Below are 24,943 nucleotides of genomic sequence, written 5' to 3' on the forward strand. Positions count from 1 at the left end.
CACCACCACCACATTCCTGAGAGGACCCATCTCTCATTATTACATTATCTGTGTATACAACACCCAGTTCTTCTTACAGAGAATTTTATGTCTATAGATCTCAAAGGGTACGTCTAGACAGTGGAGCTATTTTGGAATACCAGAGGTATCCCGAAATAGGTATTCTACGTCTTTTACAAGCACCCGTTATTTCAAAATAGATTTCAAAATAATGGGTGTGCTATTCCGGCATCCCTTTAACCCTCGTTCCACGAGAGTTAAGGGATGTCTTGAAATAGCGTATTATTTCAAAATTTGGCACTGTATAGAGAAGGCCAAATTTCAAAATAAGCTATTTTGAAATACATTCAAAATAAGTTTTGCAATTTGCGTAACACAAATCGCATAGCTTATTCTGAGATAAGGATGCTGTCTGGTTGCACCCAAAGTTTTACAAAAGTACCACCATCCCAGTTTTACAGATGGAGAAACTGAGGCACCGAGTGGTTAAAGTGACTTGCCCTGATCATGCAGCACCAGTGGCAGAGATAGCAGCAGAACCCAGGTGACATGTAGTTCTTTTTTCCATGGTATATCATACCTCCATGAACTGTAATACATTTTTATCTGACATGCAATAGCAGGGGATCTCTGTTTGCAGAGAACTTCTCTTTCACATAGAAACATAGGTTTGGAAGAGCCCTCAAGAAGTCATTGAGTCCAACCCTCTGCTAAAAGCAGGACCAACCCCAGTGAAATCATCCCAGCCAGGGTTTTGTCAAGCTGGGACTTAAAAACCTCTAGGGATGGAGATTTCACCACTTCCCTAGGTAACCCATCCCAGTGCTTCCCCACCCTCCTAGTGAAAGAGTTTTTCCTAATATCCAACCTAGATATCTCCCCACTGCAGCGTGAGACCATTGCTCCTGTCATCACTGAGAACAGCCTCTCGCCATCCTCTTTGGAACCCCGCTTCAGGTAGTTGAAGGCTGCTATCAAATCCCCCCTCACCCTTCTCTTCTGTAGACTAAATTCCTCAGCCTCGCCTCATAAGTCATGTGCTCCGGACCTCTAATCATTTTTGTTGCCATCTGCTGGACTTTCTCCAATGCGTCCACATACTTTCTGTAATGGGAAGCCCAGAACTGGATGCAGTATTCCAGATTTGGCCTCACCAGTGGAATAAAGGGGAATAATCATTTCTCTAGATCTGCTGACAGTGCTCCTACTAATGCATCCCAATATTCCATTAGCCTTCTTGGTTTCAAGGGCACATTGTTGACTCAATCAAAAAAACAAACAAAACCTGTGCAGATAATACTAAACTTCTCAAAATAGTTAACACCAAAGCAGACTGTTTAAGAGCCTCAAAAAGATCTCACCAAACTAAGTGATCGGGCAACAAAATGGCAAATGGAATTTAATGTTAAATGTAAAGTAATGGACAATGGAAAAAAACAATCCCAACTATACATATAATATGATGGGGACTAATTTAGTGCTCTGAAAACATCCACTCAATGTTCAGCAGAGTAAAGAAAAGCAAACAGAATGTTAGGATAGAGAATAAGACAGAATGTTAAAAGGCATAGAGAATAAGACAGAGAACATCATATTGCTGCCATATAAAACTATGGTTTGCCCACATCTTGAATACTGAGTGCAGATGTGGCCATCACATCTCACAAGTTATATAGTGGCATTGGAAAAGATTCAGAAAAGGGCAACAAAAATGATTAGGGGTTTGGAATGGGTCCCATATGAAGAGAGATTAAAAAACCTGGGACTTTACAGCTTAGAAAAGAGGAGGCTAAGTGGGGATATGATAGAGGTCTATAAAATCATGACTGGTGTGGAAAAAGTGAATAAGGAAAAGTTATTTACTTGTTCCCATATGTGGTGGGCTCACCAGCCCCACCCTCTTCTCCCCACGGTCTGGTCTCTTTAAATGCAGGCCCTGAAATTTTAGTCCTTAAAATTGGATTCCCTCGTCATCCAGGATCTGGACAGAAGGGGTAGGGAGGCCCGGGGTCTCCCTCTTCACCGGGCCCCAAGCCAGGGCCCTATCAGTGGTGGGTGGTTCCCACCACTGGCTCAGTGGGGAGTTCTCCCCGAAACTTGCTGAGCCCACTGGGTCCTTCTCTGGCCCCCGCCCTGGGTTGCTTCCTACCCCCTCGCCCTGTCCGACGACGGCCCCACCTGTGGATGCGGGTCCGGCAACAGCAGCAACGTCGGCAGGTGTGGCTTGGGAGACAGCAGGGGCCGGGTCAGCGACGGCTTCTCGGGAGGCTACACAGCACAGCCAGCATTGCGGTCTGGCTCATCCCAGCGACAACAGCAGCAGGGGTAACTGGTCCAGCGCCTCTTGGTCCAGCTGCAGCGGCTGTGGCTCCGGTGTCTGGAGAGGAGCTCTTTCCCCCTCCAGTGGCCAGCCCCAACTGAGCAGCACAGCTGCCTTTTATACCAGGGCTGCACTGCGAGCATGCCCAGCAGGGCTGTGGGGGAGGGGCGTATTCTACCCAGTAGGCGGGGTCTCCACCCCCATGTTCAGTGTGGGGCTGGCCAGTAGCGTCACACCATAACATAAGAACTAGGAGTCACCAAATTAAATTAATAGGTAGCAGGTTTAAAACAAACAAAAGGAAGATTTTCTTCACACAGCACTGGCCTGTGGAACTCCTTACCAGAGGAGGTTGTGAAGACCAGGACTTTATCGAGGTTCAAAAAAGAATTAGATAAATCCACGGAGGTTAGGTCCAGGATGGGTAGGAATGGTGTTCCTAGCTTCTATCAGCAGCTGAGAATGGGTGACTGGAGAGGGATTTCTTGATGATTCCCTGTTCTATTCACTCCCTCTGGGGCATCTGGCATTGTCCACTGTCAGAAGAAAGGATACTGTGCTAGATGGACCTTTGGTTTGACCCAGTATGGCTGTTATTGTCTTATGTTCTCTGTCATTTTGAGGTATGCTGAAGGATCTAGAATACAATCAAGCAACTGACTTTCTGGCCAGGCCATCATAAGCCGTGTTTTGGATGATGATAGTATATATTCCTCTCAGCTCTTTCAATGCTGAGTCACTTCAGTTCTGAGCTCCCGTTGCTACCTAGCTAGTCTCAGATGTTGGTGTTCTTATCCTTCTAAAAAGTTGGGTTTTTGTTGGTGAGGTGTAACTATTACATTTTATTACATAGGGTGGGCAAAACAATTGCTGTACTTTTTCAGACAAATGCCGTATGTGAAGTGAGATATTTGAGTTACCACTTCACCAATCACAAGTCAACTGTAATACTGAGGATCAAATATTTCATGGTCAATCCATAAAATTGAAAAATGAATGCTTCCAACTGTCTTCAACAATAGATTAATAAAAAAAATCTACTCATGAATATTCACTCAAGATAAAAAGGCTCAATTCATGAGGTACATTATTCGCAGCGAATTATTCGCTCAATTCTAATTGTCAGTTGCTGAACCTTTATACAGTGCTCTGCGGTAAACAGAAAATCAAGCATATGCAAAGCAAAACAGCATCAAAAAGTCAAAGTAATCTCCAAGGGAGATGAACTTCAATACCAGATGTAGACAAATGGAATTATTTACAATATAACATTATCATTTGCAATGATATTTTATTCATTATTTAATCACACACTGAGTCTACCGCAGTGCCTGTGGTAGACTATTTAGCTATTTTGTTCCCTCTTTCACCTGCCATGTATATATGTAAATTACGTGATTTATTTAACATCCTTTGTATACATCCAACAAGCTCCTGTCTCTCACATGCGTATAAATCTTGCTCATTCCTCATCATGCTAATAGCAGATATACAGATTTCAAGGCTGAAAAATATTCATAGATGAAACAGCCCAGCATACATGACTCCACATCACTTTGATCTCTCAATAGTTGGCTGGCACGTCTCTCTCCAGAGTCCTTGCTCTCAGTGAGAGCAAATAAACACATTCAAATGAAGTGAAGGTGGAGGACCAGTGTACACAGTGGCACACTGGGACTTAAGATTCTGTAGCACCACAAAGTGGCTGGATTCCATGGCAAACTGAATACTCCACATCTCCATATGTGAGAGACAAGAGATTTTTTTTTCTTGAATTAGACATTAGCATGATCACTACCAGAGATTCTGTAAAATGCCATCTAATAAAAACAATCCTTTCACTTACAAATATTTTCCATTCATTTACATTTGCTACAGAATTTAGTATTGACAAACCCTAGTGAGTGGGAAAGTTTGGCCACTAACAAGAGGGTGCTGCTCTAAATGCCATATCAGTCTGGAGACAGAATTGTTTTTGTTTCATGTTAAAATGTGAAGCAAGTAGGATTGGGACCAGGCTTTTGCCACTTCAAGGGTGAGAGACCTCTGCCCTTTTTCTACTGATGCTTTCAAATGGATATTCTCATGGGAATGTTTTTCAATATTCATTCTAGTGTTCAGCACAACTTCCAGTGGCTCATGAATTTTTTATAATTCTTGTGATAGGTATCAATTTAATGTCTAAGTATTTTGTTGGAAACCCCACACTTAATGAGGCATCTGTTCAAATAGCAAACAAAGAATACCCCAGACTGAACACAGAGATGAAATCATTTTTACTTTGGTGAAAGGATGGTTAAATCAACTTGCCTAATGAATCAGTCATTTTGAGAGTATATAAAAAAAGTGTAGGGCTAGACCTTGAACAAGTGTAAATCAACAAAGCCAGTGGAGCAAGGTCAACTTGCAACCAACCAGTTGAGGATCTAGCCCAATATCTTTCAGACTTTGTCTACACTTGCAATTGATTGACAAAACGTTCGTTGTTCTCGAGTGCTTAAACTCCATCCCCTCCCTCCCAAGCAAACAGAAATGTTGCCATGGCAAGGGCGAGCTGTGTAAGCAGGAGCGCACTCATGCCAACAAAGTGAAAGCCACTTGTGGGGGATAGAAGTATTTTGTCGGCAAAAGACATAGCCCAAGATCCCTCAATAGCTACAAGGACTCAGAGATCATGTAATTAATGTTTAGAAACTGTTCTATAATTGCTAAATATTATTCATATTAACACCCTATTCATGTTAAAGGAACAGGATGCTCAAAACTTTCAGCCATTCAGCAACACACAGGATCAGACCATATGTGACATGCCAGTATGTGTCACAATTGACGGAACTGGTTAGCTATGACACAGCTTAGCTCTGGCAGCAATAGGAAAACCATGGGTAAAAGCTCCAGGTTTCTGTGATTATTGCATGCTCCATCTGTGATTGCATCCCAGGTGGAGCAATTTTGCTTTTGGTTCCTAGCTCTTTCTGCTGACAGCGTGCTCTGTTGTACATCCCCACTGGAACAATTACACGCACTGTCTCCTTCCCTCTGTATTTTGTCTCATCTAATAAAAATGTTTGTAAATATTAATTGTCTCAAAGAATGAATATTTTCACATGGGGGGGTCGTGGTTCAAAATAAGCATTTTGCACTGGAACAATGAGCAAACCTTACTAAACAAATACACATCTACAGGCAATATTCAAACAAACCTATTATGCACATTATGGGGAATGTCATACTCAGTGTGACATAATATTGCCAACTCAGCTGATGCTACTTGTATTTGTAGTACAATGAAAGCAATATTAGCTTAATTTACTGTAGGTGATTTCACAAATTATTCACATTTCTCCAACAGCTCATTCCCACTATCCTCATTCAAGGCACATGCAGAGCAGACTGAGAACTTAACACAGAATCTGACACTGACAAATGTCTATTTTTGAGCACTTCAAGTTTTACGAACATCTCTCACACATCACAATCAAAAACACGAAGTAAGAGAAGCATTAATTAATGCATCTCAAACAGACTTGACAGGGCTATGATTTAAGTATAAAGATGCCTGAAGAATTGTGATTCAATATTTTAGTTCTTTACCACTTTTATATCATCATACAGACCTGAAAAAAATGCAGCCGCTCTCTTCTTCTCCATCTGTTATATTTTATCTTTCCACTTTGCAAGACTGCCATAGCATCATTGTGAAAAGACTTGACATATAAATTGCTCAGTGAGTTGAAAAAAAAGCTACATTTGCAAACAAGCTACCAATTTGGTACCCTATTCCCTAATTCCAGCTACAGAAAGCAGGATCAGGTCCTTTAACGCTGGACACTGCAAAGACTCATATTTCCTCCTGAACACATGCTTCCTGCAAGGCAGGATGATATGCCATTACGGGGATTCACCTGGAATTTTGTAGTTCAAGAATCATGCCACCTAATAAAAATGAAAAAAGCTCACCTATTATCAAAGAAAGAGAAGAGACAAAGGGGTCTCAATCATTAGTGACTGGTGTCAAGACTGAGCTATAACAATGGTTTGAATATGAATAAGCACCCAGGCATCTGGATGTTGTTGTGATTGGAGCCAACCCTTTGGTACGGCAAATTGAGGCAACTACTCCAGGTCCTGCGCTTTGCAGGGGCTCTGTGTGGGATGGTGACATTGCCTGGCACAATTGTTCCAGAAGATGTTGGTGTGAGAGCAACCAGTGTGGAGGGAGGAAAGGTGTGCAGCAGCCCTGTGTGCCTGGGGCTCTGAGGCCATCCTGCACCAGGGCATCTGCTGCAGAGCTAGGCCCCATTCCCTGATTTTTTCTTGGCCACTCCACCCCCCCCTAGAGATAGTTCTGATTATGATCCTTCTATGACAAGTCCTGCAAGATGACAGCTCATGAGATTTCTCTGCCTGTTTAAAGTCAAACCAGAACCCAGGAACACAGGCAGACATGAAAATAAGAAGATATAAGTTAACCAAACCTTTTGAATTTCAAAAGAGTTTCTAGTTAGGTTCAAGTGTGGCATTTTGGGGACAAGACAGTGCAAAATAGATAAACACAGAGATAAATTTGATGTTATTTGATCCAAATTGGGATTTCTCCACTGAACAGCAAAGGGACTGTTGACTTGCTGGAAGGAAGAGAGAGAGAGAGAGAGACATGTGTACTTACAAAAGACGTAATTACTACATTAGTAATAGCCTGGAAGTGACCTAGAAGGTTAGCACTACATCTAGGTGCAGAGACCTGTAGTATAAATTATGTAATTTCCTTCTGGCACATCTTCCATCCTTTAATGTCAGAAACACTTATTATAATACTGAAAAGCCCAATGAGGCCTGACATTTGACTTTAGTGGAGGTCAGACAGCCCACCAGAAAGCCTGATCTCATTGAGAAGATTATACTGGCTTTCCTTTAATATGCTTTGATTTGTTTTTCGGTCTCTCAATCTGCCCTCCTTCTCCCCTTTGGCTTTAGGCTTGGACTTTTTCTTATTATTCTCATTGACTCATTATTGGCCATTTCCCCCTTTTCTTAAACTTTTTATTTAAAAAAAAAACCTATTTATTTAGGAAGTCTAATTCAAAGGGACCTGGGGCAGCCAAACACTGCTACTGCCGGAGTGCCATGTGACACATCACTCCACGTGGCTCTAAAGATGACAGGGGAGGAGTTCAGCCCAGCCCTTTCTGCCTGAGGCCCTGCCCCTTCAAGTGTGTGATGCCAGGCGCCCTCCCCCCGCCCCCTCCAGCCTTGCCACGGAAGCTGCTGGCCTCCCTGACCTGTGCAATCCCTTCTAGCATTCCATGTTTACAAACACCCATATGCACGCCCACACACAGTCATGTTTCTTATTTTCCATGACATGCATGAGAAAATTCACTTGATACTAGCCTGATACAACTGCCAACTGCTCCACAGGGCTGATCCATTTTGACCCCACTGAGTTGCCCACAACATTAAACATTTTGAAGAGATATTCAGAAATATTAGACCTATTGCTGTAGAAAAATAGCATTCCGACTGCCTCTAGAGTCTGGAGTCTTAATTAAGATCCAGGGCTCTCATTTGGCTTATTATAACCAGATGGCCAGCTGTGAAATTCAGATCCAGGTTTGATCTGAGTCGATCATGATCGCTGGGACTAGAATTGCATCTCAGACTGCTCAGTATTCAAACTATAAAACGCCATGCTTTGTTCTGACTCCACTCTGACCTCTTTCCCCACATCCAGGGTTACCTGGTGATGACAGGGGGACACAGAAATAACTGCAAGAGAACAGCCTTCTTTTCTGACCCACAAGACATAGACTGAGGTCCCCAGAGTCCTACAACAGGGCAGGGACTGTTCTTATACATAAGAGAACTACAGCTGGAAGAGCTTGGAGAAGGATGATTTTCTTGAAAAAGCGTGCTATGTATATTGTGGGAGAATACATGATTTTAAGATTTTATTCTGTTTTTTAATCCAGTTGTCACCTATTTTTCATATAAGAGTACAAGTCTATGATTTTCAAAATAAACTTATATTTGTAATTAATAGGGTACTTTCCTAGGGCCCAATCTTATGAACAATGACTTCAGTGACACTGCTTATATGTGGAAGATTACTCACATATAAGTGCCAAGATGGGTCCTGGTTTTGGGATGATTTAGCACCCAATATGGAAGGATGTTTTAGATTTTATACTTGTTGCTATGGCAGCTACAAAAACTGTTGCTGATAAAAATTGGACAAATCTCTTCACTCAACAACATCCTAGAATAAAGGTTAAAAATCAACAGTTATAGGACTAGTGAAGCATTGTCAATTAGTGGCATCTTTTATTTTGGAAAAATATAAAACTGGAAGAAAAGAAGCATTTAATATCTCTTCTGAGTCTCAGGTGAGCTAGTACTAAATTATGGGTGGTCTATAAAAATATTTAGAATGAAGACTTGAAAATCCCTCATATAATTTAAGTGATTTATATAATTACATTAGAATACAATATATTCATTATCTTTTTAAAAATAATTTCAGAAGTGACAGCATGCTATCAGCTATAGTAGCTGCAAGTTCTAGCTGGAGAGGAGATGTACACTAGACATTTCATGCTGAAATGAAATAAAATGTTTTGGAGGGTAAACAAAAATGCTGTCCAACTAATTTTACTGTGTGTGTTTCATAGAATTTGCAGGAACAGACTGCTGGAGTTAAGGCAACAAAGTCCTCTCTGTAGCCCCAGTCCTTCACTTGAAGTATGCAGACCTTTACATCCACATAGTCTCTTTGACTTCAAGATCCCTGGTGTTCTTTCTGAGTCGCAAAACCAGGCAGCCTCCAGTGTGAATGCCTCCTTCATTAGAACGACCAGCATTTGGAATTTTACCACAGGCTTTGAGCTCCTACAGGAAACCGATGTATGCAGTTATTAAACCACTAAGAACAGTGAGCTTAAATGAATCTTTGGAAGGACACAGCTCCCTGAGTTTTCTTCACTGTAACTTGGTTGTGTTTTGGCATCTACTTTCATTGCCTTGTAACAAGTTCAACTGAAAAGGCAACATAGCAACATGCTAAATGCCACACCAGACCATACCACCTCATCCAAGATTCGTTGTCTAACAGGGGCTTGCACTTGCTACTTCAGAAAAAGGTTCAGATAACCGTGCAGGAGGCAGTTTCTGCCCATTAGGAAATAACTTTTTGACTCCCTGTAAGAGAGTGGCACCCACGTTTCACAAGCACCCCAGGTTGTGCCTTTCTGAGCATTGGCCTGCTAAACCCAGGGTTGTGAGTTCAGTCCTTGAGGAGGCCATTTTAGGGATCTGAGGCAAATGTGTCAGGGATGGTACTTGGTCCTGCTGTGAAGGCAGGGGACTGGACTCAATGATCTTTCAAGGTCTCTTCCAGTTCTATGAGATGGTCTATCTCCAATCCCACAGTTTGTGAAACAGGGTAGCAGCCACCTCTCATGAGTGCCCATCTTGCCCTTGATGGATGGTTGCTTCAGTGGATCTTCAGTAGGAGTTGTTGCATAAAAAAGCCTCTGCCTGAGCTCACTAGATTTATATACATGGATTTTCTAAAGCTACACCAAACTGTAAGGTCTAAGGTTTTAAACTGCAACTACTTGTGATCCTTGTCAATCTTTGTAATCTGGGTCACTATCAAACTTACTGAAACTGCAATTTTGTAATCTTTGTAACATGCAACCACCATGCTTGTAACTTTCCCTAAGCTGCATTCTCCCCTGAGTGAATGGAGGGAGAGTGTGAGTATGAGTGTGTTTGAAGAAGGCTTGGAACAATGGACCACTTAGCAATGAGTCATCACAGTATGGGCATGCTCCCTGCTGGATAAAGGGAAGTCTGGGCATGCTCCCTGATGACAAGGTGAATGAATTACAGGAGCCATTCAGACACTATATAAAGAGAAGGAGCACATGTGAGACTCTTTTTTTTCTCCCCTTCCCCTGCTCCTGAGAAGCTCCTCTCCAGTGTCTCTCCTCCTGACCAGCTTCCCCAGCCATGATGAGCAGACACACCTTCCAGGATCCACATGCCTTGGCTCCTTCTGCAACCCATGGCTACATCTACACTGGCCCCTTCTTCGGAAGGGGCATGCTAATTTTGAACTTGGGAATAGGGAAATCCGCGGGGGATTTAAATATCCCCCGTGGGATTTAAATAAACATGGCCGCCGCTTTTTTTCCGGCTTGGGGAAAAGCTGGAAAAAAGCGTCTAGACTGGTGCGATCCTCTGGAATAAAGCCCTTTTCCGGAGGATCTCTTATTCCTACTTCATGGGCATGTTTATTTAAATCCCGCGGGGGATATTTAAATCCCCCGCGGATTTCCCTATTCCCAAGTTCAAAATTAGCATGCCCCTTCTGAAGAAGGGGCCAGTGTAGACGTAGCCCATATGTCTGAGGGCAAGAATGCATGGGTATGAATGAGTGAATGACTGGAGGGGTGTGTGCTTGCTTGCTTGTCTGAGAGAAAGAGAGTTCTATCTTCTTTAGCTTAAACCTTTGGTGGCTGCTTTCTCCTCTTTAGTTTTACCTAGTGGAAATAAACCCATATTAGTGTAACCCTGGGTGGTCTCCAGTGAGAATATTTTGGGGGTAACAGGGGTGGGCAACACATTTTGCAGGGGCCACTCCAAGAATTCAGGTCACTCTTTTCCATTATATTAATGGAGGGGATGTGGGGTTTGGGACAGAGTTTGGGTACAGCAGGGAGCTCCAGGCAAGGATTGGTATACAAGAGGGGGTCCAGGGTTTGAGTGGGAGTTTGGGTTCGAGCAGGGATGGGGTAGAATGGGGTGCCAGGTGCAGGCTCTGGTCAGGAAGCGCTTACCGTAAGTGCATCCCGGCTAGTGGCACAGTAGGGTGCGCATGCCATGGTGGTCCCTGCACCACTCCAAATGGCTGGCTGAATTTGGCAAATGTGTGGTTGTGTGCTGCTTTGGGGAGGGGAGCAGCAGGTATCCATGTGCTGCCTATGCCTGCAAGCTCTGCTCCCTGCAGCTCCCATTGGCTGGTTTCTGGCCAATGAAAACTGTGAGGATGGTGCTGGTGGGGGCAGTGCATAGAGACTTTCTCTCCCTACCCGTAGACATGGAATGGTAACTCTCTCATAGGGCTTCCTCCCTAGAGGCAATATCTTGTCAGCCTTCCCTGGGCTCAGACCTTCCTCAATCCCTGCACCCAGTCCTTCCTAGCCTCTCTGGTCCCTGGTATAATAACTGCTCAGTCCTCTTTAGGATCCCCTCTGTTCACCTCACATTGGGAGAGAGCTTAGATGTAGGCCACTTTTTCTAACTGTGTCATACACACCCAGGTGGATTACCGCACCCAGTGGGATCACATTGCCTGCAGTCAAAACTATAAAAAGGACAGTGACTTTTGCTATATGGATTGTTCCTGCCCTGATGGATAATAAAGATAATGTACAGCTGGAAAGAACTGCTATCAGTACCACAGAACTTGCAAGATACATTGACTTTGCTGCCCTGAGTGAGACATGGCATCTAGATGAAGGTCAACTGAGAGAAGACAGTGATTACATTTTTTTTTTTATGGTTTTGGTTTTTGGAAAGAAAAATCTGTAGGGGACAGGCATATTTCTGGTGTCAATTTTGCAATTAGAAGTAAGTTTGTCAGTCACTTTACAGAACTTCCTGTAGGAATCAATGAACATGTTATGACTCTTCATCTTGAGCTCAGTAACAACTCATCCGCTGCTGTCATCAATGTGTGTGCCCCACAGCTTGATTCTATCGATTATATTAAGGAACAGTTTTATACAGATCTTGAGAGTTTTTTCCAATATTCCCAAGGAGAACAAAAGTCATTCTTCTTGTCAATTTCTGAACACCTAGAGTCAGGCTGCAGTGAGATCTCTGGAATTCCTTTGTCGGAAAAAGACGGCGTAGGTGAGGCTAACTCCAATGGCATTCTCTCCTGAGCAAATGGATAGAACTTAGCTTAGTTACCACAAACAAACACTCTTTAGTGAAAGTCAGAAGTATAAGACCATCAAAAGACACCTCGCTCCAGGGATTGGCACCTTCTTGACTATGTTATTGTTAGAGCTCAAGATTGGAAGGATGTCCACATCATAAGGTCATGCATGGAACTAATGTCTGTTGGACAGACAATTGCCCATTTAGATCATTCATGAATTTCCACATCACCTCAAGGCATTGCAAGCAGGCAAAATCTGTATGAAAAAAATTCAATGTCAAGTTCCTTGAAAGATATTGTCGCTTGGAAGAAACTTCAGTGTCTACAAGAACACTTTACCGCTATACCTAAAGCCAATGATAATGAAAATTTCTGGAAAGGATTAAAAACTGTCATTCTTGCTATGGCAACTCACCATCATCAATTTGGCTTGATAAGAATGATGCCAAGATTCACAGCCTGCTCAACCAGAAAAGAAAAGCTCATTGCATGTAGAAAAATGACATATTGTATTCGCAGCAGAAGAAAAAGAGTGTCATACAAGTATGTCAAGACTGAAGTGCAAAGGAAAAATCGAGGACATCAAAAATAATTAGTGTCAAGAAAAGGCCAGGGAGATTGAGCTTTATGCTGATAAACATGACATGAGGAGCTTTTTTCCGTCAGTAAGGACCATTTTCAGTCCACAGTCCCATCGACCCACACCACTACAAGCCCAACATGGATTAATATTTTTAAGGACAGCAAAGCCAAAGCCAGATGGAAGGAACATTTTGAGTTACTTCTGAATCATGAGTAATTTATCTCTGATGCCACTAATAAATCTATACTTCAATGACATGAAAGGTAATCTCTTGTTGACTGTCTCCTCCTCCCTTGAAGAAGTAAGATGAGCCATTGTACAAACCAAGAAAGAGGCAACAGGGCTATTTGGCATTCCAGATGAAATCTACAAGTTTGGAGGTCAAGAACTGGTAAGGAAGTTCCAAACTTTTTCTTCATGTTTGGTAGAATGAGAAGATTCCAGAAGACTTGAGAAATGCTAACATTGCTACAATCTTTAAAAAGGACACAAGTTGGAATAGGCGTCGTCTTACTATTTACAGCAGATAAAAATTTTTTCCCGTATCCTCTTAAACCAATTACTTCCCCTTTCTCGGGAAATATTGCCAGTTTGATGATGAAAGGGTCTGTCTCAAGGCCATTACAGAGAACAGCGGCAGTTTCAGTGTGGTTTAGACCATTCCGTGGGAGAACCAAGATAATCTTGGTGCCTGACAAATCCTGGAAAAGTCTTGGAAGCAAAATAAGGACCTGAATATGGCCTTTACGGATGTGACAAAGATCTTTGGCTTTCATTCATGAAGCCCTGGGAAAGGTACTTTCCAGATATAGCTGCCCTCCAAAAATTTATTAAGGTCCTAAAGCTTCTCCATCATTATATGACTGTCACTGTTCTCTGTAATGGCCTTGAGACAGACCCTTTCATCATCAAACTGGGGTTAAGTAAGGATACATTATTGCCCCAACCCTGTTTTCCATCTGTTTAGCAGTTATTTTGGTCCTCACTAAAGATCATCTCCCCACTGGATTTGACATCCCCAATATAGAATCGATGGTCAGCTCTTTAATCTTTGATGTCTCCTCTAGAAAAGTCTAGAATCCTCAGGGCATCCTGATGACAGTGTCAGCCTCATACACATTGAGAATGGCCTTTAGTCCATAGTGGATTTCCTCATATTAGCTTACCAAAGCCTAGGGCTCTCACTCAATATTAAGAAGATTAATGTGCTCCATCAACCTGTTTCAGGGTTTGTACATGCCCCACCACAAATCACTTCAAACTTGAGACAATTGAGCCCTTTTGCTACCTCCATAGCCAACTTTCTCAAAATGCAAAAATTGACAGTGAGATGCAGCATGGGATTGAGTGCAAGTGCTTCCTTTGGAAAATTGTTCTGTATTTTTATGGACTGAGACCTATGGCAAGAATCTATTGTTCCTACCCTCCTGTATGGGTGTGAGACCTATTAACAGCACCTCAAGAGCTTGGAAATGAAGCTTCTGGAAGATCCTTCTCATCAAGTGGCAAGATCACTGCACAAACACCAGCATCCTCATTGAAACTAATGTCACCAGGACTGAAGCAAATATCTTCATGCAGCAACTTTGCTGGGCTCAACTTTGTGTGCACATGCCAGACTCATCTACCAAAAATAAATGTCCTTCACTCTACTCACCAATGACTGGAGATCCAATGGTAGTCAGAGGAAACACTACAGAGACGCTTTGAAATGATCAAGAAAACTGAGGTGGACATCATAAGCTGGAAGAAGCAAGCCATTAGCCAGCCTCAGTGGCGCCACATCCTCTATCAGGCAGTGGCCCACTTGAAAGAGTAGCATCTTGCTCTTGAAGCTGAAAGAGAAAGAAAAAGAAAGAAACTTTCTCCTAACAGGGAGCTGGCCTGCCACAAAATGTCTGCCCCTCTGTGTGACGGGGAGTCTGCCCCACACTGGCCCTTTAAGGGTGAAAACCCAGCCCAAGAACGGGCTGGAGCTGTGGAGCCAGCAGCTGTGGCAGATATTAGCCAATCAGGGCCCAGCTGAGGTTCTATAATTAAGGGTTTCTGGAGGGGCAGGTACACAGACACACTCTTGCTCTAGCTGGGGAGCAGGAGGGACCTAGCTGCCAGAGAAGCTCGAGGTTTCCTGAAGCAGGGCAGTGCTGGGAAAAGGCAGACAGAGCTGTGGAGCTCTGGTCTGACCGCTCTCCCAGGCTGCAAGGCCTGAGGCAAGGTCTAAGTATACTAGGGCTGCTGGGAGACAGCCAGGACAGGAAAAGGCAGCAGGCCCACATTCCCTTTCCAAGGATGAGTGGCCATTCCAGACTGCAGTTTGCTCTGGAGGCAGGGGCTAGATGACAACTGGCAGTGGGTCACTGATGCTAGGTGGGCATAGAGGAATTGGGGATTCCCTGGGAGGGGAAGACCCTAGGGTGTGGGGTCACAGACCTAGGACAGCACCAGCAGGCGTGACACCAGCAGAAAGGGGGTGTGCCAGGGCTGAAGAGCCAATTCCCAAAGTGAGCAGCAGGAGGCTCCGTGCGGGTGAGTGCCTGCTCTCGTGACGTGACAGCAAGTGGAAATGCAGTTCCAGCATCAGGCTCCCAAGTCACCTAAGGACTCATATGTCAATTCATGGTAGAGATCATCCTCGAATCAAGGGACTGCCCATTGCCAAGGGAACCTCCCATGGTCCTGCAGCGCTTTCAAAAAGAAATGGACAGACTGTCTAAGCTGCTTTGTTACCGCCCTTCAAGACTCTCATTGGCTGCTTTGCATCCCCTCTGATTGGCTGCTTCCCCTGCAGCCACTACAGGTCACTTAGGGTGCATCTACACAGCACCCTAAACTCAAAATAAGGGAAATTGCAAATTGCGTATCTTACTTCAAATCTATTTCAAAATAGCTTATTTTGAAATTTGGCATCTCTACACAGCACCAGATATCAAAATAACTTGGGTTATTCATGGAACGAGGGTTACCAGGATGCTGAAATAGAGTGCCTGTTATTTCAAAAAATATTTCAAAATAACAGGCAGCTTGTGTAGATGCAGAGTAGTAAAATAACCGTGCAGTGTAGATGTACCCTTAGAGGACTTCTCTTCTAGGCCTCTCTGGGAGAGGATGTGACAGGACCCTGAGGCTTCTAAGGGTGTGTCTAGACTACATGGCTCTACATGGGACAGGGTGTGTCGACGGAGCCACGTAGATGAGGCAGGACGACAAAGAGAAATGAAGCAGCGATTTAAATAATTGCCACTTCATTTAAATCAAAATGGCCACTGCGCTGTGCCGATCAGCTGTTTGTTGGCACAGTGAGGCAGTCTAGACAGGGATCTGCCGACCCCAGAACTCTTTGTTGGCAGATCCTTTATGCCTTGTGAAACGAGGCTTACAGGATCTGCCGACAAAGGGTTCTGGGGTCAGCAGATCCCCATCTAGACTGCTGCGCTGTGCCGACAAACAGCTGATCGGCACCGTGTGGCGGCCATTTTGATTTAAATGAAGTGGCAATTATTTAAATCGCTGCTACATTTCCCTTTGTCGAGTAAACTAATCTACATGGCTACGTCGATGGAGCCATGTAGTCTAGAAATACCCTCAGAGGGTCCCTATGGAGGTACTCCATCCCCTCACATCCCAATTTGTTACAGGTTGACTTTTTCCCCTGAAGAATGCAGCAAAAATGTAGGAATTCTAAAAGCAAAAATAAATCCACCACTAACATTCCTACAGCTCCTTCTAAATTACTGTATTTCTTTAATTTAAACAAATATATGAAAGAAAGAGGGTGAAGCAATATTTTATAGGACCAAATTCTATTGAAAAAGGGGACAACGTTTTGGAGCATCACAAAGCCCTTCTTCGGGTCTTAAGAAAACTAGAATGCCCAAGCTAAATACAAAGTGGAATAGATTGCTAAACCTAAGGGGCTCACATATTGTAGGTGACCATTTCAAATGAAGTGGGCAATTAACACTTCTGCAGTTATAGGACAACGGAGATTTAGTAGGCAGTAGGATGTCATACAAGTTCTTGTAATGGGCCATAAATCCAGTGTTTCTGTTAAGTCCATGATTTTCATGTCCAGCAGAATTCAAATTTAAGTTTTCAGGCTTGTCTTCTGAAGATGTGCCGATTTCCTTTAAGGACAAGGACAAAGACTGGGTGGTCAAATATGGAGTGATTGCTTTGTGAAAAGTGCTCATCCATGAGGATAGGGTAATTCTTTCCTTATAATTTTTTGTGAGAGATCACTCAAGATCATAGCAATTGTCTGGTTTCACCCTCATTGTTGCTGAGGCATCAAATATATGAAGCAAAACAATGTCCCCTCTTTAATGTCACATTTCAATCCATTATGATTCCCACAGACAACTAAATCACAACTTTATAATGCTGAAGCGACTAGGTCATTTTTAGATCTAATCCTTTGCCAATGGAAGTATCAAACATACATGAAATCAGGAACAAATTTAAACCACAAAGATTAAATTGGATCTGGTTCCAAATTTAAGCAAATGTATTTAAGCATGGAATCTGACCTATCTCTAACCGAAATCAAGGGTTTTCTAATATCAGTACTCTGTATTAACATGACACTATAGTTCTGTCAACATTAAAATCTGCAGGTTGTTGGATAACTACAGGTTGAACCTCCATGATCCAGACTTCCCTGGTCCAGCAACACACTTCGTCCAGCATTGTCAGTGACCATGTGGGTGATCTGGGGGCCAGGCTAGAGCAGTCACAGGATAACCTGGCGGGTGGAGGCAAGGAGTATTGGGGGACCAGTGAAGAGCAGAGCCGGCAACAGACTGAGGGAGTGTGGGTCCGGCACCAGGAGCAGAGCCCTGATACCTTGGGACTGGCAGCAGATCCCAGGCGAACTGGCAGAGGGGAGCAGAGCTCCAACTAGCCAGTGGGCTGGATCTGGCCGGTGGGCCAGGGGCTAGCAAAGAGAAGCCAGCCAGCAGGCTAGGGACCAGTGGAGCAGAGCCCCTAGGAAGCAGAGCCCCAACAATGGAGCCCCAATGCCCCTGTGTAGCCAGACAGGAACCCCTCTGTAACATCCATTTTTGCTTGCCTGGAGCACACAGGGCACACAGAGCAGTAAAATTAGCATAGTCTTTGAAGCCTTGACAGGAGGCTCAGATAAGCTGGCTGCTGTAACCCTGGATGGCTGTAAACAGAGATACGCCAATTGTTGACCTCGAGGCTGCGAGAACTGCCTTGGCTGGCACCTATATTGATACAAACACACACTGTCTGGCGTGAGGAATCTCCCGCCCAGTAAAAAAATGTCCAGTACTCACAATTTAGTTAACTCTCTTGCAATTTAGTTATCTATCTCTGCCCACCTCGTATACGTCTTTCCTAGGAACAGAGGGACAGGCCCTGGCCTAATACGCTGGAGTTGAGACATGCAGTTGGGGGTAAAAATTGTACCTGGATGTATCCTTTGTCTTAAGTGTACACATAGATTTAGAGCTCTTTAAAGTTTAAGCTGTTACTTGGTACCATTATTTCTACTTTCTGTCTTTATTTCCTTTGTAACCATTTTTAAGATCTATATTTGCTAGCAGTTAAGAAATAGAGCAATAGCCATTGTAACCATTTGATTTATAAGCTTCTTTAATAAACCTGTAACTGCTTAAGCTTTAACCTGACTCCTTCAGTTGCTGTAACAGAACCAAGCACAATTTAAAAGAACTCCTGCCAGTCATAGGGAGCAGATACAGGCAGAGCTGGGCATTCGGATCATGTCGCTTTCAGGGGACAGATCCATAGGGGCATCTCTCAGCCTTCCCTAGGCTGCCCGCTGCGATGGGACCTTGTGTCCCAGCAGTTGAAGACTCACGTGTATAACACACACACACACACACACCATGCACTGCCCTGACCATCGGTTGACACCCTGGGAAGCAGAGGGGCTGGTGCCCCGGGAACCATATCCAGAAGTGGAGTGGCTGGCATTTGTCTCCCCTGGTGCTGCAAACTCTCTGGTTCAGGACCAATAAGGTCCCAGGGAGCAGGGGAAGGTGGACCAGGGAGGATCAACACATATCATCAAATCTTTTCATAGAGCATTGCTCAGAAAATAAATGTGGTGCCTAGCCAGATGGTTTAAAACTACTAGTGACATGAGAAAAACTATGAGCAAGTTTTCAGACTGAGGGCTAAAGAAAACTCCAAGGGTATGTCTACACAGCAAAGTTATTTCAAAATAACAGCCCTTATTTCGAAATAACTTTCCCAGTGTTTACACAGCCAAACCGCTATTTCAAAATAAATTCAAAATAGTGGAGGACTTATTTCAAATTTGATAAACCTCATTCTACGAGGAATAATGCCAAATTCGAAATAGCTATTTCAAAATAAGTGCTGTGTAGACACTTATCTCGAAATAGGGGGCCTCCAGTCTTCCTGGGGTGCCCTGGTGGCCACTACAGCCTCAATCAAGAACACTTCTCACCCTCTCTTCTCCCCTCCCTAGAGCCCTTAGAGGGGTAGACTCTGGCCACAGTGCCTGTGCCAGCTCCAAGCCTGCCAGCCCAGAGCCAGCAGTCACTGCCCCTGACCCAGTGGCCCCAAAACATGAGCCAGCAAGCCACTGGCAGCCAGCTCTCCACTGCTCCCCAGGCCCAGTCTGCCAGTTCCCAGGAGCCTGCCAGGGCCTGGAGAAGGTGGACGCCTTCCTGGTCCAGGGTGGAGATCATGGACCTTATTCAGGTTTGGGGGGGATGCCCCTAACGTCCATGGAGGAATGCTGCCATCTATGGCAGGATAGCTGCCAGCCTGGCCACCAAAGGCCACATGCAAACCCAGAAGCAGGTTTGCATGAAAATCAAGTTGGTCCGGCAAGACCCCCAACCCTGAGCTTCCCCTCCCCCTTCTTCCCTTTGCTTCCCTCTTCCAGCTCACTCCTCGCAGGTTTCACCCTCCCACCCTTTCTCCTTCCCTTTCCTGCCATCTTTCCCCAGTCTCACCAGAGTTTTCTCCCTTCCCCCGCCCCCAGTTTTGTTAAATAAAGACAGTTTGTGTTCATGAAAATACGTGTATTTTATTTGACATCAGGAAGGGGGGTTAGGGAGAGGTAAGTAGAAGGACATGAGGGAGGAATGAGGCACAAGCCCCCAGTGGGGCAGATCAGGGCTCCTCAAGGTGGAAACTCTCCTGCAGGGCCTCCTGGATACTGACATCCCCCTGATGGACCTCCCGGATGCCAGCCTGCAGAAAGTGCAGCCAGGCTCACAGCAACACGTCCAAGAGAAGCACCAGAGTGCCCAGGGCAGCTCCAGCTCCATGTTGCAGAGTGCTGTGGTGTCCCGAGTGAGGGCAACCAGAGCATGCAGAGCCAAAATGCTTTGCTGTCCCTCATCGAGATAGACAAGCAAGCAGGGAAACCTGAGGTTTGGCGGTCCGGGGGGGTCCCTTTAAGCACAGGCCTCAGACAGCAGCCCCACACAGTAAGTCCTGACCTGATGCCCTGCCAGAGCTGGTTCCAGCCAGCCTTAAATGCGATTCAGCGTCCACTCTGTGTGGGTGCGCTATTTCAAAATGCATTTTGTGTGTAGAGGCGCTATTTCGAAATAACACTGCAGCGTAGGCATACCCCAACATTCACAAGGCTAAACTGATGTAAACTCTGTAGAAAAATAGCAGCAGAGCACCTACAGAATGTATGGTATTGACGATGAAGAGTGACGAGCATTGTAAGTCCTGTAAAATAGAATACGAAAAGCCCCAAGCACGTTGGACGCAAACCACTCCATAAGTTTCTGGCTTCTCCCTCTTAAATTGGCAGTTGCGTAGTGTTGACTGAAATGAATTACTGAAGGCCTAGGTGGAGCCAGGTATTAGCAGTTTGTCAGCTCAGCACACTAGTCTGGATGCTCCGCGGTCGACATCAAAGGCATTTGTCTACCACCCCGTTATGCCTTGTGGGATGAAGTTTACCGGGGCGGTCAACAAATGCCTTTGATGTTGACTGCAGAGCATCCAGACTAGCGCACTGAGCCAACAAACAGCTGATTGGCTCAGCGCAGCAACCATTTTAATTTAAATGAAGCGGCGATTATTTAAATCGCCGCTTCATTTGGGTATGTCTAGTAAACTAATCTACATGGCTCTGGTGACAGAGCCATGTAATCTAGACACACCCATATTGTGCACTTCTCCCACCGAGCTCTGCAATTCACCTCCATTCTGAACCTCAATACCTCTCCTACTACACTCCTGGACCTTTTCTTTGCATTTACTGCCAGTCACGGAGTGTGCCAAGAAGTCTGTATTTTATATTGCAGGCAAATATCTACCAAAGTCCAGTTCATTACCACCAAGCTCACTTTACTCACAAAATCCCTCTGATGTACTGCACAACTGGAAGCCATCACAGCATACCCCAATACAAGTCAAATATGAGAAGTTTCGGTTAAAATCCTAAAACAGGCATGCTTTTGAATTAATTGTTCCCAATGAATGGCCTCTGCTGGAAGAGCTCCAAACAGCATTGCACCAATCCAGCCAGGATGTTGCAAAGGCAGGGATAAGTAATTCAACATCCATTTAGGAGAGAGGATAATGCAGCACTACCGTGTTCTCAGATAATGAAGTATCAGCACAGTTGCCAGGCTGTCGTGATCATTAAAATACAGTCTGAATTTCATGAGCACTCCCAGGTTTTCTTCCCTTGAGGTGGAAAGAATATTGATTGCATGGAAGAATTAATATTTTGCATGTGCAAAGCTCTTCCAACCAAGGAATTCACTCAATAGTGACTAAATAGTGTCTTTCCAGCTTAATATGCAATTCCTAGCCATTTCATATGTACCCTGCAAAACATAAGATAGTTTGGCCCTATTGGTACAATGGAACCTGCTAGTAATGAATTCAGATAAAATAAAATGCTGTTTATAGTGAAGTAGAATTCTAGGGACAGTTGTTTCATTGCTTAAGATTGTGGAAACTGAGTTTGATCAGACTGGACTCTACTTTAAATTAAACAGATTGTATGGAGAGTATTTGTTTCACTAAATTTTCAACATCTAAGACATCACTTTATTTACCCTGAGGTGGAACTTAACAGAATAGAACAAAACTATGACATGAAAGATGTCAGTATAAAGTCTCGGATAATTCAGTTACTCTGTATCTAATCAGATCTTCAAAAACCCTTAAATCAGGGATAGGAAAGCATTTTGGAGGGAGGGTCAGAAGCTGCTGACCTACAGGAAAAAAATCAGTCGGGGACCACACACAAATGAGAAAAAAACCCTCACTGAAGTGGCCCCCGACAGAAGAGGAAGACACACTCTACATTCCCCTCACACACCAGAGCCTTGGGGGGGAGGGGGCAAACTAGTAGATTTTTTGTGCTCCAGCCCTGGAGGGGGGTGGCAGGAGGAGCTGGAGCACCAGGATAGGCTCCCCAATGCTGGGGGAGGAGCCTCAAGCCTAAGGGGCCAGATCCAAGCAAGCTGAGGGCCACATTCAGCCCCCCCGTCGTTAGGTTCCCCACACCTGCCTTAAATCATGGCTGGGGAGCTGACAGATTCCATAGCCCCGGGGCCAGGTGTGGGGAAGGTGGCACTGCAACACAGAAGGGTTGGGTTCTTGGGCAGAAGGGGCAGGGCCAGGGGCAGCCAGCCCTCAGCACTACCCACACCACCGTACTGGACACACACTCCTCTCTCCCAGCCACATGGCACATATGGCGTGGTGCTCCCGTGGCAATAGAAAGGGGCCCAGGGCTCCAGCCACCACAGTATGACCACAATGGTGGTCAGGAATCCTAGGCCCCTTTGAATTCCCAGGCCCTTGGACCACTGCCCCCTTTGCCCACGCTCTGTCAGTAGGCCTACTAACAAGGCACAGATTCAGACTTTTTTCCAGTGAAAAATGCAAAATTTGGCAATCCCAGGGGGGTGCAGTTTGACAGAAAAATTAGCTCTGCCCCTCCAAAAAAAAATCCAAATGGTTCATTGTGTCATTTTTTAAAAACTGAAACACCTTTATTTCTTGGTTCAAAATGACTTCCATTTTATTTTCAACATTCAAAAATGCAGAAACAATTGTTTCCTCTCAAAATATTTCATCTGACCGAGAACAAAGTTGGATTTTTCAAATTCACTGACAATTTAAAAAAAAAATCTGGTCTGATGAGTTTGGGGTTTTTCTGCACGCCAGCAAACCAAAAAATTCTCCCTTTGACCAGCGGTAATCAAGTGACTGTAAGTGAGATTTATCCTGTATTTGTGTATCCTTAAAATATTAGGCACTAATGGAGCAATGTGTGTTATTACTGCAGCTTAAAATAAATGTTCTATTGTAGACTTCATGTTTTCTTTTGATCATGGTATTCTGTAAATTGAATTCTACACAGTGGGGCTATGGTGTCTCTGTGAGCACCACCCCTATCACAGTGATGCGTTTATTTCAGAGCACATACAGAAATACAGCTGTCAAGGATAATAAACCTCTAACAAGGGGCAAAGTATATGAACATGGCCCTCAAGAGCACGTCCACATCAAATGACTAGCTTCAGTAGATACTTAATAAGGACAATGCTTTAACCCCTGGGACACAACAGTAGTAGCGAAGCCTACTCCACACACACACACACACACACACACACACACACACTCTCTCTCTCTCTCTCTCTCTCTCTCTCTCTCGACAATATCAATGTTATGACAAGACTGACAGATTGACTGGACTAGGCAGTGAATTCCAGCAAGATTAGCTTGTGACTGAGCTATTCTGACCTGCTCAACTTCCACAGCAGAGATCGGAAGATGATAAACAAATAAAAAAAAATCTACCCCCACCAGAAGTGATAGCTCCTTCGGTATAGGTATATCATCTTCTGACAAGCAATAGATAATGACTTTCAGTCAAGGAGGAACTCACCATCCAGGGGAAATAAGGCAAAAGGGTAAAAAGCATTTCTAAATAAATTAAGAAGCCAAAGTCACTCAGCCAGCCTTATTAAAAAAGAATCATTCACCTCACCAGAGCCATCACTTGGGGACCCTCCAGAGATGGCTCAGAAACTGTTGTGCTAGGTTTCCTAAGTAGAGCTTCAATACATTATTGAAAAAATGGGAGGGACAGTTAATATCTAGCTATTTTGCTCATAGAAATTGAAGGGTAAAAAATGTTACTCTTGTAGCAAAGAGACAGACAGGCACATACATTTTGCATTCATGACATATTGGACAATAGCTGGTGATGTATGGTAGTTTATAGCATAGGCCAGTATTCACAAACAGTGGTAATGAGTGCTAAATGAAATCTAGCAGTGCATTATCAAACAGTGATTCCTTTAACACATTTCCATTATACACCAAGCCCTGATGCCCTCACCAGCAAAATAAGGTCAAGGGAGCAGTCGAAGTTGGCAAAGCAGACTCTGAAAACTATTATTATTAAGCTAGGCAACTTTGAAATTATTGAGAGTTGCTGATGGAATGATGGAGCGACCACAAAAACATCAAATCCAGCTTGAACAATACCAGCAACCAAGGCAGAGGAGCAAGGAAATAGAGCGAGAGAAATGGAGAATTCAAATCAGAGACTTTGCAAAAAGGGTTGAATGAGTAATACACTAAGTGAAACAGAGTGTACTAAATAAAGAAATAAAATGTTGCAGCAAACAAATCCTCAAATATGGATGCTAGAATCACAGAAAGCCAACAGTGAGTCACTTCGCAGCCACTTGGGAAAGAAAATTGATACACAAAATGTTGTGGCTGCTCATGGAGGCCTATAAATAAGCACTCCTGAAAAAGGTGTAAAAGCGATGCACAAAACAGATGGAGAAACATTTAAAGTGGAAGGAGGCTGGTTTTGCAGAGAAATGCCCTATGACAAGCATCAGATAACATACTACAGCAGTGTCTAGTAGCGTGCCTAAACTTCTGATGCTTTGCCCGCCTCAAATACCTGACCTTCCACAAGGTGGCAGGTTTTGGTGGTGAGAAATTCATGTTTTAATGGGCAGTTATTGATGTTGTTTCCATACTCATAAGAGGGCTGGAGCTTTCATAAAGGGTGAGAATGAGGCTCTACAGTAAAGAGAAGGGGGATTAGAGCAGCTCACTG

The sequence above is a fragment of the Pelodiscus sinensis genome, chromosome 9 (assembly GCF_052426305.1).
Source record: "Pelodiscus sinensis isolate ZL-2025 chromosome 9, ASM5242630v1, whole genome shotgun sequence".
Classification (NCBI taxonomy): Eukaryota; Metazoa; Chordata; order Testudines; family Trionychidae; genus Pelodiscus; species Pelodiscus sinensis.